Source organism: Physcomitrium patens, chromosome 19 (genome assembly GCF_059467195.1).
Source record: "Physcomitrium patens ecotype Gransden chromosome 19, ASM5946719v1, whole genome shotgun sequence".
Classification (NCBI taxonomy): Eukaryota; Viridiplantae; Streptophyta; class Bryopsida; order Funariales; family Funariaceae; genus Physcomitrium; species Physcomitrium patens.
Window position 1 is genome coordinate 11,992,005 of NC_143428.1, and position 19,181 is coordinate 12,011,185.

Consider the following 19,181-nt stretch of genomic DNA (forward strand, 5'->3'; position numbering starts at 1 on the left):
ATCGAGAATCTCTTCCAAGGTCGTGATACCAAACGCGTTGTATCTCACCATCTATTCGAGGAAGAACATGTCGTTCTTGAGGATCTTCATCTCGGTTGCGTCGTCTTGAAGGTTGTGACAATCGTAATGTCTCATCCGGTAAGTCAGCAAACGAAGGTTCTTGAGTTGAATCCGCTGGTTGTTGGCTCTCCATCTAATTAGCGTCACAAATGCAAAGAAGTTACAAACAAGGATAGGAATTTGAATGTTATCTTGCCTCAATCTTGTCTCTTTTATAAGAGAGGTTTTCATCTTGGTTTTGATGGATGTCGTTGATGAAAAACTTTGACTTTAGCTGATGCATTTGCTAGATTCCTGGATGGCTCCCATGTGCGCTCACTAATATCATATCCGCGCCAATGAACAAGATATTCTAGCTTATTTCGGCACCGCCTTGAGTCTAATATCTCTTCCACCTCAAATTCTTCATTATTATCTACTTCTATAGGAGGCGGTGGCATTTGTCTTCTTCCTTGTATATCCACTGTCTTATATGGTTCAAGAAGAGACACGTGGAATACAGGATGGATCTTCATTGACTCCGGTAGATGTAACCGATATGCAACTGGGTTGATCTGTTCAGAAACAGAAAAGGGGCCAAGCCTACGATAGTCCAATTTGTCACAAGGTCGAGTGGTCTTGATATTGCGACGAAGTAGCCATACCTTATCACCCACGTTGAGTTGTGGTTGCTCTTTACGATATATATCTGCATTTATCTTTTGTCGTTCTTGAGCTTTCTTCAACTGCGCCTTCATTATTGCATGTAACTCTGACAACCGATTTGCCATATCTTCTGCTGCAGGATTATCAACTTTTGAAAAATCAAAAGTATCAAGTCGTGGATGATAGCCATAATTGGCAAAGAAAGGTGTTTGTTGCGTGGAGGAATGTACCGTATTATTATAAGCAAACTCTGCCAATGGCAGAAGGTTTGTCCAATCATCTTGTTGGTAGTTGATGGTACACCTTAAATACTGTTCCAAGACTTGGTTTACGCGCTCTGTTTGTCCATCAGTTTGAGGATGGAAAGCTGAAGATAGCTTTATGTCCACTTTTAAAATCTTGAAAAGAGTCCTCCAGAATCTCGACACAAATTGAGTTCCCCTATCCGATATGATATCTTTAGGTAATCCATGATAGCGATAGATATTATCAATGAAAAGCTTAGCTGTTTCTTCACCTGTGATAGATTTTGTACATGGCATAAAATGTGCCATCTTGGTGAAACGATCTACTATCACAAATATAGAATCATAAGATCTTGAGTTTGGAAGATCTGTGATGAAATCCATAGAAACAGAAGACCATGGTTGTTCTGGTATAGGTAATGGCTGAAGAAGTCCGTAAGGTCGATGTCGAGGAATTTTTGATCTTGAACAAATATCACATGATTGTACAAAGTCTTTGACTGACTTCCACATTTGTGGCCACCAAAAATCTCTTGATATGAGTTCCAGAGTCTTATTATATCCAAAGTGCCCTGCTGCTGGAAAGTCATGACGTGCTTGAAGAACACGCAAACGTGCTTTTCCTTCTGGAACATATAGGCGTCCTTCAAAATATAATAGATTATTCTTGAACTCGAACTTAGAAGAATCATGAGACTTGGAAGAATTATTCTCGATATCATGAACAAGAGGGTCTGAGGACATACTGGACTGGATTTGCTTGAGAAAAGTTGAATCAACAGTCAATGTTGATTTCACTGCTCGGAGATGAAATTGCTCCGGTTTCAAGAGGACCGTTCTTTGTTGCTCAAAAGCTGCATCTCCTTCTTTTGGTGCAAAATAAGAACGTCTAGACAGGGCATCGGACAAACCTTGTTGTTTTCCTGGCCGATAAGTGATAATGAAGTCGAATCTTGACAAAGACATACTCCAACGAGCTTGACGACGATTCAACACGCGTGCTGACATGAAATACTCGAGGTTCTTGTGATCTGTATACACAGTGACTGGACTAGAAGCGCCTTCTAGATAATGACGCCATTCTTGAAAGGAATCCACGATCGCAAGAAGTTCTTTATCGTGGATCTCATAATTGATCTCGGCTGCTGAGAATTTTCTTGAATGAAAAGCTATCGGATGAAGTTTGTCATCTGTTCCCATTTGTGATAAAACTGCACCCAAGGCAAAATCCGATGCGTCTGTTTCCATAAAAAATACCTTGGAAAAGTCAACACGATATAAGACTGGTGCAGAGACAAACGATGTCTTCAAGGCTTCAAATGCTGCTTCCGCTTCTTGATTCCATTGAAATTTATCTTTACTAGTCAAGCGTGTAAGTGGAGCTGCAACTCGTGAGAAGTCTTTGATGAAGATCCGATAGTAATTGGCAAATCCCAAGAAACATTGGACATCTCTTACAGTCTTTGGAATCTTCCAATCCATGATTGTTTGGACTTTCTTAGAATCCATCATGAGACCATCATTTGAAATGATGTATCCTAAAAAGTCAACTTGAGTAGTGTGAAATACACACTTTTCCATCTTGGCGTACAATCCTGCATCTCTAAGTTTTTGTAATACTCGACGAACATGTATTTCATGTTCTTCAACGTTCTTGGAATAGATCAGGATATCGTCTAGATAGCAGACGACAAAATTGTCTAAGAATTCACGAAATACATCATTCATGAGATGTTGAAAAGCAGCTGGTGCATTCGTGAGTCCAAAAGGCATGACATTGTATTCAAAGTGTCCGTACCTGGTTCGAAACGCAGTCTTCCATTCATCTCCTTCTTTGATCCGTACTAGATTATATGCTCCTCTTAGATCTATTTTTGTATAGATCTTAGCTTGATTTAACTGGTCAAGGAGTCCTGATATCAAAGATAATGGATACCTGTTCTTGATTGTGATCTTGTTGAGTCCTCGATAGTCAACACACATTCGTAAAGATCCATCTTTTTTCTTTACGAATAAAATTGGAGCTCCTGCTGGAGATTTTGAATGACGTATGAAATTCTTCGCTAAATTCTCGTCAATATATGTTTTGAGTTCAGCCAACTCATCTTGCGATAAACTGTAAATTGGTCCAAATGGTGGCTGAGTTCCTTCCTTGAGATCGATTGAACAATCGTATGGGCGATGCTCAGGAAGAATATCTGCATTCTTTTTCTCAAAAACGTCTTGATAATCCTGATATTGACTTGGAATGCCACTTGAAGTCTTTACGCTTTCAGAAATAGGTGCAGCATAAATAGCAAAAGTTGATCCTTCTTTTGCTGCGTGTATAAATGCTTTTGCACCTATAAGTGCGGGTTTTACTATACTAGACTCATGGTTTTTTACTTGATTAATAGAACTGTTACTAATGCTCCGAGGAAAATCAAGTTTACGAGAAATCCAATCTATTCGAGGATTATACTTTTCTAACCATGATAAGCCTAAAATTACTGGATTAGAGGGAGATCTAATTATATTAAAAATTACGCAACTATTATGACCATTTATTACTACATCTACAGGAAGTGTTTCGTGAGTTACATCTCCAGAAGACAACGGACGACCATCTATAACTTCTACGTGTACAGGTTTAGTTTTTTGTATTAATGATATTCTATGACATCTAGCAAATTCTTCATCTAAAAAACAAGCTGAGGCTCCTGAATCTATCAAGGCAGAGGCTTTGTAATTATTAGGTCCTAAACGCACATCTATTATAAAACAAGGAGATGGTTCTGAGGAGAGGATAGGACCTTCATTAGAAGTTGTACAAGATTCCAGCCGCACGGTCCCTATTGTAGCTGGACGTACTCGTTTTCCGACATACTGTCTTCTTTCACAGTCGTACTCCTCATTTTGTAGTTACGTCGCTTCTTTGGACAATGTTGAGCAGTGTGCTTAGGTTCTCCACAATATAAGCACAATCCTTCTTGTCGACGACGAGACTTTTCTTGCTCAGTAAGAGGTTTGAAACGTACCGCATCAATTTGCATATCCTCTACTTCCGAAGGTATGTGTTGAGGAGACGTCGGTGTTGCCATTGAATTGTAGTAACGTTGAGGCCCACTTGTACGACTCTCGGATCGAAATTCAAAAAGTCGATTGTCGCACTTCACAGCAAAGTCAATTGCTTGACTCAATGTTTGAGGATCAGGTAAATTAAGCATCAATTTCTTTACCTCATATTGTAATCCGTAGAGAAATTGACTCACAAGTGCGGCATCATCCCACTTGATATCAGTTGCAAGTTGTCGAAATTGCGAAGCATATAATGTTACTGATCGATTGCCTTGTCGCAAAATACGGATCTTGTTGGTTGCAACACGAATTGCATCATGTTCTCCAAACATGGATCGAAACTCCGCCAAAAAAGCCTCCAGATTATCCAATATTGGATCTCGTCGTTCAAGAAAAGATGAAAACCATGACAATGCTGAACCTGAAAGAAGTGTACCAATGAATCTAACTTGTGACCCTGGAGTTGGATAGCTCTGGGGTTGAAGTTCAATTACTAGTTGGACCTGATTGATGAATCCTCGAAACTTGGATCTGGTACCATCAAACTTCTCGGGCAAGGCAACTCTCGGTTCTCTAACACTCGAAGGGTGTTCCATTCTGGGAGAAGGGACATGGTTTGGTGTAGATGTTGAAGCAGCCCCAATCATCTCTATATCTTCACTTCCTACCATTCTTGTTGCTCCTTGTGGTGGTAAATTGAGTTGATGCATCGCAAGCATTAACTCCCTCAATTGCTCTTGCATCTGTGCCATTGCACTCTTCATTTCAACAAGCTCTGCCATAGTAGCACTTAGAAAAGAGAAGATGTCTAATAACGCTCAAAACAAATAGAAGAGAGGAATTGATAACAAAGAAAATACTAAGAACAATATCAGTTTAAAAGAGGGTAATCCGCAACTTCTAATGTGCTTATGTCTTATCAAGAAAAAGGGGTAATCCACTCTTAATCAAGAAAAGACAAAGCTCTGATATTGTAAGTGTACTCTTGTCAATCTGTCAAGGACAAGAACTCGATGAAAGCTAAAGAGTAAGTGAGACTTTTCTCAAAAAGAAATAGGACAAAATAGAAATATGTATATTAAGAAAGAAACTGGAATGGCTATTGCCAAAATACAAGAAAACTAGAGACCCTTGAAACTAGACTAGAAGCAAGAAAGGAGTTGACAAGAGTGAAGAGGGCTTCACTCTTGCCTCTATATATACTATCTAACTAGAAGCCACGTGGCGATGTTCTATAAGACCTCCAATATATGTTGACTTTCTAGGCCACATGCCTTTGCTTGCAAGGCAAGTTTTCTATGGATGGACCACGTAGTTAGCTTGTTCTTTAAGCTTCCAACATGTGTGGCACATGGCTAACTTGTTGACCAAGTTTCTAACCTAAAAGTCAACTATAGACTCCTATAAAGTCAAAGCAGCGTCTATGAAGCTTCTAAGAAGCTTCTCTAGAAGATATTACACAATTAACCTACTTTTATCTACTTTTACATACTTTTATCTATTCATATAGGTAATTATATGTATGTCCGTGACACCTTGTAAGAGGTAGTTGTAAGCCTTCTGTCTAATTTGTTTGAAATGAATATCACTCCATCGTGATTTTCTTGATAATGTATTTAAATAGCATCCAATATCAACCCATTTTTCTTCATATAATTCTTCTGTAAATGGTCTTGAATATTCATCCTGTCCTTATTGTGCCCTAGAGTAGAAGGTTGTACCTATATCTTCAGTATCTTCAATCAAATTTTCTTCTTGTTCATATCTACCTCAAGATAGCATATCTGCTACAAGATTATCCTTGCTTATTATTTGTCTAAATTTAAGATTCAAAGATTTAATATATGCAATCCATCTTAGCATAGCAATATCAGGGATATTATAATTGGCAATCATTCCCAATAGTAGCAAACAATCTATTTCCACTATCACTGGTGCCCCAATTAAATAATCTCTTTCATTTTTTACAATTGTAACTATTCTCCATAGCTCCCGTTTTACTTGTGGATAGTTTCTTTGTTGTTCATTTAATACTTTAGCTCCAAAACTAATAGCAAACCTGTTACCTTTTTCATCGTTTTGTTCTAAAGCCCAACCAATAGCTATTGGACTAGTATCAATTATTAATATCACCAATTTGCCATCCTCATAACTTATCCTTTGTAATACAATTGAAAAAGTTAATAATTGCTTTAGCTTTTAAAAAAAATTTGTGTGCTTCTTCTCTCATTTAAATCTCTTCTCTTTTTGTAGCAAACTATAAAGAGGATCAGCTACATGTGCATAATGAAGAATTCATACCCAATAAAATATGTAAGCTCTTAAAATCTTACGTACCTTTGTTTGTAAGCTACAAATAACATTCATTCGTTGTATGGCATACACCTTATTAGGATCAAGTTTGTGACCAAACCATCCACACAAATGCCCCACAATAACAACTTCTCAAACTCCAAAGGTAGATTTAGCTCCTTATAGTGTCAAATGAATCTCTTCAAGTCGAGATAAAATTTTATCACAATTTGAAATATGATTAGATATAAATTTACGACACCCCTTTTGATCCATTGTTTCATTTTTCTCTTCTTCCACAAATTCTTTTATTGGAATATCATCTAAGGAGAGCATAGTCTTTTTTGGAATGAAATCAGAAAGAACCTTATTCTTCCCATTCATCATGTGAGCTACTAAATTTGTTGCTCCTTGTCGCAATGTACACATCTTAACCAATCCTAAAGGTGTCATCATAGTAGTAATATCTTTGCTTCCTTCAGCTAGTTGAAATTGATCATATCTAAAATAAAGATCTCTAATAGAGTAAAAAGCTCTACTAACAAATGCCTTAGCAAATTCTCTAACAATTGGTCTAACTCCAGTATTTCTAATAGTTACTTGATTCACTGATTGCATATCTTCAATGAACCATAGTATTCCATTTTTCTTTGGTATTGTAAACCAACGACTCGAATATAGTGCAAATGATGGCTTTATGAACTTCATTTGCATCTTTTCTTATAAAAGCTCCATAAGTTTAGGTAGATGTGCTTCAGGCACTGAAATTGGTCTTAAATCTCAAGAAACATGCGGAACTCTAAATATAATCATTGATGCCACAACACTTGGATTGACACATCCAATTTCAAAAGGTTCAAAAGCAAAAGCCTTTCTATGCATACTTAACATATTTCTAAATTCCATTTCTTCAACAGGTAATAGAAAATTTATAGATCCTATTTTCAACTCATTGAATGTAGTCTTGGTAAACTTATCGCCAATTTATTTAAGATCCTATAAGCCCTTCTCCTTTAAAGCTTGTTAAACTTGATGATTGGAATCTTTAGGTAATAGTATAGCTACAGGTTTTATTTTCCTCTCCACAGTCTTGTATCTAGTTTTAACTTTGACTTCATAATCTTGAAATGCTTGTATAGCTGAGTATAGCTCTCTTGAATGTACTTGCACCACTTGATCTTCATTTCCTTATTCAACCTCTAAAAGTTCTTCTATAAAATCTTCTAAACCAATCTCCATATATACACCTACTATCTTATGATCTCCATCAAGTACATCTACTCTTTTTAGGTCTTTTTCAGATTTTTATATACCTCTTTTCTCCCATTTTTGTAAGTCATTAAGCAGGATATGTACAACAAATCCATTCCTAGATAATTTTATAATACTTATATATAAGATATTATTCTTTCCATGCGAGAGTACCTTCTTTGCTATACCACTACATTCCCGCTCTATAGTGGTACACTGCAAAAATCTGTAAACTCTTCACTAACCCATAGTAATAAACCACTATATAGTTAATCCCAATTACGCTCATGGTTAGTAGGTACTGTTAGAAATTGTACTACATTTTTTCCATCTTCACTTCTAATACAGGCACATGCTGATCCGACATCCAAAACCTTGGTCTCCATTCTCTCAACTATAATATATAGTTAACAAAGAATCATTGGGTATGAAGTAGTGTCTTGAACAAAAAAAATTTATTCTGTGGCCACATCTCCAACATTTATAAATATAAAGATCTCTTCATGTATTATTTGATGCCCAAATCATCCAACCATGGTTAATATCAATAGGCTACCTTCTATGTTTATAGACTTCTTTTGACATAATATTAATTTCAAATCCATGCTCAATGAGAGCAATTACTAGTTCTACTTAGTCTTCCATTTTTACTAAAGTCTCTGTGGTGGCTCTTCCTCAATGTCCCTTCGTATAGTATCCAGGGCCTTTGTCATCATCCTTGTATTCATCCAAATAAAATTGTCCCTTTTTATTAATACAACATTCAGCTAATTCATGTTTCTCTTCTTCAGTCAAGATTGTATCTAAAGCACTAGATACAACAGATTCTCCTATCAACTATCTCTTTCACTTAATGGTGTCGATGATGACTTCATGAAAATCTTTCTTTGCAATGCCCAAAATTTCTCGTAGAGTAAATTTAATTTTGGCATTTAATACTCTTTCTTCTAACACTCCTTTTAAATCTGTAGCTGCCTCAATATCTGATTGTAGCTTATAAGTAACATGCTTACTCTTCCTTTTGTCTTTATCAACCTCCATCTTTTCTTTCTATTTCTCTTTTGGCAGTGGTACTTTTTTAAGGTACGATGTCGATGGCCCAGCCTTGGATAGTCTATTAGCCTGTGGTATAGGTATTTCTTTATTTTGTATTGATTTTGCATGCCTTTGAGATCTCTTCTTGTTGGTCGGCTCTTTAAAATTTTCTTCAATTTCATTTCTTCTCATTTTTACCTCCATTAGAGCATCATGTTGGAACTTTGCCAAATAAGTATGTACAGACATAGTATCTACAGGGTCATCCCATCATGTGGCATTTCTAATTATTGTGGTTGTATTAAATAATTTCTACTTTGTTATTTTTTCTTTATTTATACTAATAATAGTATAATTCCATAGATCCCATATATTTACATGTTTGTCAAAAATATCATCGTTCTACTTTATAGCCTCAATGCCATAATTAATAGCTTCTCTTGATGTCATAGCATGTTGAGATAAATGCTCTTTCAAAATCTTCTTCATCCCTCCCTTTCCAAAATTGGTTTTGAAAAACTCACCTATATCTCGCAATGCAATTTTTCCATCTTTCTATAAAATTACTCTTTGTCGTAGAATATTAGCAAAATCTCCATACTCCCTTTGAGGATGCTCTATACTATCACACCAAATATATCTTTGTATATATCTTGGCTTTGATACAGATTTACTCTCACGTAATCCTTCTTTCTCCTCTAGCTTTGTTAGTTTGATTTGTAAGTCTTTCTTTCCTTTTACCAACTCATCAATTGTATCTTTCTGTGGTACAACTATAGACATAGGAATTGGAATAGAACTTACTGGTTATAGAATAGATATTAGTTCGTTTTTGTAAGATATTGGTAAAATAGATTAATAGTCCATAGAATAGTCAGTTCAAGAGGACGGATGGTTGATTTAGTTATTAAAAGCGGTTTATTATAAGATTACGATTAGAATTTGGAAATCAATAGCAATTATATAGGAGTTGTAGAAGTTTGTTGGGGGGCCAAACTATGATAGTCATGAGCCGGAGTTAAGCTTGGTGCTACCTCTTTATTTTTTTTGTGGTCTTTGTTGTTGAAGAGTAATGGATAGTTTTTGAATACTGAGAAGTGAGTCTATAGTATAAATCAGAGATTGATTTATGAGTTATTGATTATGTAATTGGAGTATTATGTGATTGAATTATATGAGAAGTTATTGAAAGATTGATTATGGATGGAAGATTATGATTGTTGTTTATTGAGAGTTGTGTGTGTTTTGGACAGAAGATCTGTGATTACAAAAAATTTGTGAATCCAGATTAGTTGGAATGAAGTCTGTTATTCCTAGTGTTGGATGGAATTTATGAGGTTTGAATAGTCTTTTAAGAGTGCAAGGTTGCACACTCTTGTTATTACTTGATAAAAGAGTATTGTTACTGGAAGGAAGCATTGTAGTATTTATTGCTGTTTTAGTGGTTTAGAATACAATTAATCGTGTGATCCTAACAAGTAAAGCTCATGCGCTTAGTCTTTTTCTATGTTCGAATTCCCCTATACATGTTTATTCTGAAAGAAATTTGTAGAATAAGTGAAACGACAATCACATTTTGGCACCATTGCCGGGGATTGATAATAGCATTGAGTGTTAGGAATTAACTGTCGGATGAGTAGCTTGGAAATAAGAAGCAAATTCAGAAGTATATAATGAGAAAATATGGTTATTAAAAATGAGAATATTACAATAAAAAAAACATGTCAGTCAAAAAAAAGACAAGAGAGAGCGTAAACAAGAGAATCGTTGCGAAATGAGCAAAGACATAACTTAAAAAAGAAGCATCGACAAAGTTGGATTAAGCCATGGTTGCATGCCTATCAACATATCTGAGCATACCCAAAAGCTGACTGATTTCTAATATTTCAGACATATATACCATTAAAAAAATTACCAAGAGCACTTGTAAGAAATTTTGTCAACAGCCCAGCGTATGTCTTGAATTCGTTAACTACAAGTAGAAGAAATACAAAAGAATTAGGTACTCCATTGGGTACCTTCTCAATAGCAAAAACTACCGATTCTCTAAAAATTGGTTCCATAGAATGGCATAAATTGCTTGCCAATAAGGGTCATTTCAGCATATTTTAAAATTTATCAATTTCACCTCTAATTCAATTAATAAACTTATTCAGGGATAATAATAGTAAATTTAGGAGATTGGAAAGTTCAAAAAAAATAATTGGAAAAGGTAGTGGTAATTTTAATAAGAAATTAAGCGAAACATTGTCCTCTTTAATGACGACGAGCGGTCCAACAGTTCCAATAGCAATCCAAATGGATGACGTAGGTGATCGCACAACGAGTGTGGCTCCATTACTTACTTTTAGGGGCTTTTCAGGTGTGGATCCCGATCAATATTTATCTCAATTTTTGAAAGAATATGTAGCCAATAATAGAAGAATCGAAGATATTTAGTTACAATGGTTGTCAATAATCTTAAAGGACACTGCATTTGAATGGTACAACCGCCAACCAATAGGTCAATTTTTGAATTAGAAAGCATTGAAGAATACATTTTTAACCCATTTTTGGCCAATAGGTTTTAAGAATCATCTTCAAGAGAGATTAATGAACAGCAAAATGATCCTAGGAGAGGCGATGGAATCGTATTATGGCCAGGTGGCTGATATACTCAGTAAGTGGCCGAATCATCAAATACTGGAGGCATTTATCTTATCCATATTAATCAATGGTTTGCAACCTTCAGAGTTAAAAATATTTGTGAAAGAAGCTCAATCCGTTATAGTGTCTGCATCCCTTAATAGAGCCAAGGTTTGGGAAGAATGCCATTATAATCAATTTTTAACTGCAGGAGCTATGATGATTCTAGTTCAAGGCAGCTATCAGAATCCGACTTGGAACGGATCAGTGAGTGCTTATCCACGGATGTTAGATACAAGGGCCAATTCCAGTGCCAATATTCAAAGATCAGTTAATGTCACCCTATTGCAAGCTATACCATCGAACGTGACAACAACGTATGCTCCCTGTTTTTTATATCAACAAGTGTTAACTGCGACAGAGTTACCAATAATAATAGTGTGAAAAGATTCCAATGAAGCCTTATTGTTGAACTTGACGAAGAAAATGGAAGAAATGGCCGTCAATTTGGCCAAAGATAAGGAGAAGATGCAAAAGCCTACCAATATTAGGACCAATGTTTGGTGCAGTAATTGTAAGGGCCATAGTCATTTGATAACAGAATGCCCTTCACCTTCACAAATGATGGGTCAATGTATATTTTGTGAAGAAAAGTACTTAGCAGCTAATTGTTGGAATTTGCAAAGGCAACAATAATTTAGTAATCACACCATGATCCCACCAACTCACTCGGACGTCAATCAAGTTCAATTGGAAAATATGTTTAGATGGAATGAAAAGCGATCTAATCGACAAAATCAAGTATTCAATAACTTTCAAAGTTCTAATTTTAATCATCGGTTTGCGTCAAATCCCTAGCACTACGTGAAGGAGCAGCAGAGATATCAACAGTATGCTCCTCTGACGTCATCAAATCAAGTTCCCTCCATTCTAACGGGACAACCAAGATCATTTTTAAATCCTACATAGAACAAGCCTAGTAGGTGTATACTAGTGGAGACACCCAATATGCCTGATGGGGGTCCAAGAAGACTACTTTGTTGTTTCCGTTGCAGACATATTGGTCATTATGCAAGTAAATGTTCCAATCCCAGAGCTAGTGACGATTATGTGTCAATTTGTGGAAATTGCAAGCAGTCGGAGCATACTTATCAACAATCTAATGCTCTGTTCAATTTCAATAATCGGGATCATCAGATCCAAAACCAAGAAAAAATGGACGAAATAAATCAAGGTCCTCAAGATTCTCCAGTAAATCAAGTGGAATGAGTCCAAGCCATTCTTACCAAGAGTCAGCAAAAGGAAAAAGGATCAATTCAACATTTGAGTGAGCCTGATGCAAAGGATCAATTTGACCCAATTATGGGGACATCCAATCCAGGTCTTGTTATGAGCCTCTTATCCAGTATGAGACCTGATTCAATTGGGCTATCCAATGACATTGTCGTATGGCATGATTTGCTATCTAAGAATACACTGGGTATCTAGCTATAGAGAATTTAGGTTTCACTTGTATACTATGCCTTAGCTCCCAAAAATCCTCTTTGCTTTGTATAAAAACTCAAAATATATTAAAATCCTTCAAAACATTTTTCTTCCCGCAAAGACCTTTTTACATCAGACTTTAGGATCTCATATATCTCGATCCAACCGTTCAGTTTGTTTCAAATTTCTACATAAGATAGATGCTATTCTTAACCCTTACCACAACAAAAATGAACCGTACATCTATCACCGATCTTTCAGCATCTTAGAAATCCTAGCAGGTGTACAAAACCCTAACTTACAAGCACCCAAAAACTATTTTCCTTATATTTCAAAAACCCAAACTCCAAATTCCACAAAACTTATGTCGAAAGTTTTAAAACAAGATTATACACAATCTTGAAAATTTTTAGTGAAAACCTCATCAAATTGTCTAAGATATAGCTCAAATTACAAGTACAAGTAAATCGGACTACTTACTACCCTTAGATTCCAAGCGCTGACTTCAACTACCAATATCTCCTTCATCAAAGCTTGGAATTTGACAAAAAGTAGGCATAAATTGTAGCCGAAAAAGTGCTCTCTCGAATTCCAGCCGCCGATCCTCATTTTCTATTTCTATGCGAGCGCAATGCCCCAAAGAGTGACAGTAGGTCCAAAAACTAACACCTTAACTTTGAGCGCCTATAACTTCTTCATAAAAACCCCAAATGACACAAATTTTGCACCAAAACCATATCCAAAACCCTAAACCTTCTGACCCCAGCCTCCAAAATTCAAATGGCCTCGAGAAACTAACCCTAATCTCTAATATAGCCTCGGGAAGCCTCCTCAAAGCCCATTGGTCATGATTTTGGACCAATAGAAATGGAGATTTTCATTATTCATCTCCATTCATCTATATTGGTGCCCTAATTACTCCCTTTGCTACCAAAATTGTATCGACAATGTATTGATTATGGAGGCTTCGGATCCGTTTCAAGCTATTCCATTCTCTATGTCGTTCCGGTAAACATCCTTTCCATTGAAAGATCCTACTAGAGGCGGGAATTCCAAAGAAAATCCGTCTGCTATTCCAATTCTGAGTCTAGGACAGATGAATATCTTACCTCAAGGAATTTAACTCCAACCAATGAAAAGAAAGAGGGCATTGGACATTACCCTAAATATGGAATCCTATGACATATTAAAGGATCTGGATGCTATTTGGCCTTCTATTTCTATGAAGCAACTTCTAGCGGTCGCACTCGAGTGTCGTTCTACATTGAATTCATCATTAACACGGCATAGGCAATGTAATAAGGAAGTTTGTGAAGTGAGTTTAAATTCTAAGCCAGGTGCATCAACCATCGATGTTTTGATTGACGGTATTATGATCTCGAGTGTTTAGGTGGATGGTGGTTCCAGTGTCAATTTAATGAACGCCAATACAATGGATGCTTTAGATTTGGAACACTTAATACCCACGATATTGGTATTACGAATGGCAGATCATAGCCGGGTTAAACCAATGGATATTTTATGAAGTATTCAAACTATAATTACTGATATTACATATATAATTGACTATATCATCTTTTGGCTACAACATTTGACTTTATCATATCCAATTTTATTGGGATGACCCTGGCTTTATTAGGCGAAGGCCAAGAATGATTGGGATTGGGATACTTTGATAATTGGCAAGGGTGGTGAAAAAATGGTATTACAAATGTATCCAGTACGCTATCACGGGGAGTCTCAATTGCCAGCATCTGAATTGACATTGGACGATGAGCTTAGCTCCAAAAATGACGCAGTTGCATTAATTATGGAGGCGCCTATAGAGACAATGTAATCCCTTGGAGTGATATACCAATGTGGAGGTCAAGGGAAGTACTTGATATACCCGACGGATTTAAAAAGCTCTCATTATGTTAGTATTGATTGGATGACCAAGTATGATATGTACCATGTTAGTGCACTAGAGACAGGATTCAGTACTTCGTACATGTCAGACTTATCGACTGATTTTTAACTAGCGCGGGAGTTGAAACAGAACATCGCCATTGCACCTTTATGTCAAACTATTAACTTGGTGACCACAGTAGAGCCACGGATAATTAAGGTTTACAAAAGTATTAAGGAGCAGGAGTTGACCTGTTGGACAAAATTTTTCTTACATCATAAGTCCACTTTTGCTTGGACTTATATTGATTTAAAGAATATTCCCGTTGACGTCTATAATAATCATATAATTTTAGAAGAGAATGCTAAATCAGTACATCAAAGGCAATATTGCCTTAATTCTAAATATTCCCTCATAGTGAAGGAGGAATTTGACAAGCTTCTTGTGGTTGGTTTTATTTACTCGGTACCAAATAGCGAGTGGATTTCTCCAATTTTCATGGTGCAAAAAAAGAATGGAAAAATCTACATTTCTCAAGATTTTCAAAAACTTAATGCGGCCACGAAGAAGGATTACTTTTCATTGCCTTTCACAGATAGTATATTAGACGCCGTAGCCAGTCACGAATGTTATTCGTTCCTCGATGGATTTTTTGGATATAATCAAGTTCAAATTGTAATGAAAGACCAACTTAACATGACCTTTACTATAGATTGAGGCGCATTTGCTTATCGCGTGATGCCTTTTGGATTATGCAATGTCTCAGCCATGTTTCAGAGAATGATGACTAAGGCCTTCCAAGACTATCTCCGGTTGTTTATGGAGATCTTTTTAGATGACTTTTGTATATTCAGTACAAAATAAGATCATCTTAATTGTCTGTTCAAATGTTTGATTCAGTGCATTAAGTTTGGAATATCGTTGAACTCAGAGAAGTGTCAATTTGGTATTTTTTTTAGTAAATTATTAGAACATATCGTCTCCAACCGTGGTATTGCTATGGATCCTGATAAAGATTCCAATCATCAAGTTTAACAAGCTTTAAAGGAGAAGGGCTTATAGGATCTTAAATAAATTGGCCATAAGTTTACTAAGAACACATTCAATGAGTTGAAAATAGGATCTATAAATTTTCTATTACCTGTTCAGATCAGAGACGGTCTCCGGTGTTCGTGGATTTGTGAGCCATGTCAGTTATTATCAAAGATTCATTCGTTTGTTCACAGTTATTTATCAACCTTTAACGAACTTACTGAAAAAACCTCCATCAGATGGGACTAGTCCCATCTGCACCATGGAGTGTATCATGGCCTTTGAAGCGTTGAAGTCAAAATTGGTCTCTACACCAATATTGGTGGCTCCTCGTGGGACGGAGCCCTTTCATGTGTACATTGATGCATCCAATGTGGCTATTGGATCGGTATTAAGTCAGAAGGATAACAAAGATCTGGATCATCCTATCTATTATGCCAGTCGATAATTGGTGGCTGCCAAACGCAATTACACTACTACTAAACTAGAAGCATTGGGTATGATATACTCAGTTCAGAAATTCTAGCACTATTTGCTTGGATATCTGTTTGTTTTTTATGTGGATCATGATACCTTCAAATACATGATTAATAAGCCTCAATTGAGTGGGTGCATTACGTAATAGATCTTACTCTTACAAGAATTCAATTTTACGATTGTCATACGACTTGGAAAAAAACATGCCAATATTGATCATTTATCCTTATTGTCTAATATTCTTAGCAACGAGCTTATCCTGGATGCTCTTCTCGATGCTAAATTATTTGTGATGGATGTGATTTCTCTCGAGTATAGTAAAATCATTCAGTTTCTCACCTTCCACATTTTGTCGCCGATTTTCTTTGAGAAGCTTAAGAAACGACTCATTTTGAAGAGTGCTCCATACACGATGATTCGTGATGCTTTGTAAAAATAAGGCAAAGATGGTATTTTACGGTGTTGTATATTTCCAAGTGAAGTAGATTCAATCTTCAAAGGTTGCCATTTGGATATTTGTGGTGATCATTTTACGGGAAATAGTACTACTCGCAAGGTTTTAATGGCCAGATATTGGTGGCCCACAATGTTTTTTGATTTGCACCAATTTTTTCGTCATTCTGATCCCTATCAATAAATTGGTCGATTTACAAGCACTTTTGCCATGTTGTTGTCGGGGTAGAGAGGTTTTGCCTCAAGAAAGCGCTGGACTTCTAGCTGTCACTAATTACTCAATCAAGCTTAAAATAAGGAAACCCTAATTTTATATATATAAGTTCTCCTTTTGGGACAATTACACCAAATACTTAAGTCTTAAATAACCAACAACATCCAAAATATGGTAGAAGTACTCTAAAACCTTGTATATCCTTGTGTGGAAATTCTCCCGAACCTCAACACCTCATAACTCTTGATCCAACTGTCCAAATAAGATCAAAATTTACATGAAGTACTGATATGTTGTTGTTAATTTCTACAACAAATTTCAACCGCAAATTCTTTGCGGATCTTGAGATATCTTCAAAACCCTAACAGTCGCTTCAAACCCTAATCTTTATATACCCGCGTGCAATTTTCTTCATATCTCACAAATCATAAGTCCAAATGCCACGAAACTTGTATAGATAGCTTTTCAACACAAATTTTTACATTCTCCCAAAGTTTGAGCCAAAATTTCGTTCGAAAACTCACTTATGGCTCCTAACACTACTTTGAACAAAACCGCTCACTTACTGCCTTTGATTTGAATGCGCTGTCTTTAACTTCCTATAACTCCTTCACATAAACTCCAAATGCAAAATTTCCTTCGCAAAAGATGTATGTCTTAAAGTTGCCCTTCCAGCCGCACCTTCCGATCTCCAAAAGCTTCCGTAAGACTCCTCTTAAACTCAAAAGAGTAACAGTAGGTCTCAAATTGACACCTTAACTTCAAACGGCTATAACTTATTCACCCTAACTCCAAACCCTATAAAATTTGCACAAAAATTGTAGCCAAAACCCTAAACTTTACAATCTTTGCCTCTAATTTCCTAAAGGCCTCTTTGAAGTCGCCGAAACCCTTCTCAAGGTCGCGGGCAGCCTCCTAAAAGCCCATTGGGCATGGATTTCGACCAATGGAGATGAAGATTCTTATTTCTACCTTCATCCAACCATGCCTTGGTTTCATCCCTCTCAATTAACCTCCTATTAGTTTAAATCTTCATCTTTAGGCCCCTATCTCCTCTCAAGGCTTCATACTTAACATTAAGGTTCTATAACTTTTATATACTATAATCAAACTAAATAAGAAAAACAAAATAAAGTTTATTTTTTTAACAACTCTTTTTAATTTAAACTATTAATCACTCTAACACACATTTAGATTTATTAACATGTAATATGTTTTAACTAATTTTTACATACTGTAAGCATTTACAGTACGACATCCACTCCCTCCAAACCTGCACATCATCAAATATGTGCCACGTCTTACTCCTCTCCTTCTTCTTGAAAGTGCTCCAAATCATTCATAGGTTCTCCTCCTTTACATTCTTGATCCAAAAATTGAGGTAGGAATTCTTCAAGGTCTTCTATTTTGAACCGCCCATTTCTTCTTTTAAAAGCCTTTATCCTCTTTCCAGCTACTGGAATTCTAATGATAGCTCCATTTAACTCCCGTAAGATGTATGTGGTATTATCATGGACTGTGACTACCACATATGATCCAAACCATTTTTTTACAAATTTCTTTTCGGTGCTATGTTGATGTTCAAGGCTACTATTATAAATTAGAACCCAGTCTCCAACTTCTATAGGCCTAGGCCTTAATCTATGAGTCCTGTCAAATCTTTCTTTATTTTTTAACCTTGCTTCTTTTAACCTCTCTACTGCAATCTGCAAGTCTTCAGGTAACCTTCTCAATTATTGGATTCGAAGTTCTAACAATCTTTCCCTATTAATGTTATCTTTCCAAGATAGAAACATCCATGTAGGATATGTTCTTTCAGCTGGCATCATAGGTTTTTATCCTAACATTAATTTTATGGGCATATAACTAGTGACAATACTATGAGTAGTCCTATCAGCCCATAAAGCAAATGGAAGTAATTTAGGCCATTGAATTGACTTACCCTTACATGCCTTAACCAATGCATAAATAATAGGAAGGTGACCTCTTTCACTCTTGCCATTGGCTTCAGGATTATAAGAAGTAGTCAATTTCAAATGAACTCCATACCTGTTGAAGAATTCTCTTACTTCAATACTATCCAACTCCCCCTTGTCAGCTCTCCTCCTTCTAATGCTTCCACATCTGCTAAAGATATCTTCCAATATAAACCTACATACTACTTTTGTGGTCTTGGTTCTCAAAGCCCTCCCTTCAACATAATTTGATAGCTCCTGTCTTGCCAAAACCAAGTATTTCATATTCCAAAGTCCTAATGGCATAGCTACCAAATCAATCATCCATTGATAATGTATAGAAGGTGGATAAGTAGGATATAATCCATCTCTATATCTAACCTTGGATTGGGTTTGACACTCTGTACATGAACTTACAAAGTCTTCTACGTCTTTGTATAGACCCTTCCACCAATACCTTTCTTTGA